The sequence below is a fragment of the Teleopsis dalmanni genome, chromosome 2, assembly GCF_002237135.1.
Source record: "Teleopsis dalmanni isolate 2A chromosome 2, ASM223713v2, whole genome shotgun sequence".
In the NCBI taxonomy this organism is placed as follows: Eukaryota; Metazoa; Arthropoda; class Insecta; order Diptera; family Diopsidae; genus Teleopsis; species Teleopsis dalmanni.
In genome coordinates, this window is record NC_051847.1 from 101,882,718 (window position 1) to 101,882,933 (window position 216).

Genomic DNA, 216 nt, shown 5'->3' on the forward strand with positions numbered 1-216 from the left:
TAAATTTATTAAATTTAATAAATTAATAAACGAATATTATAAACGAATAAACAAAAGAAATTTATAATATATTGTGAATTTGTGTTTAACAATATTAATTATTGTTTTTCCTTCGGAATTCCAGTGTAAGTTGAAATTTAAATTGAAAACATTTTTTTTGATTGCGCTTTATATACCTGGCGTGTTTTTTAAAAACTATATTTATTATTTCTGTTT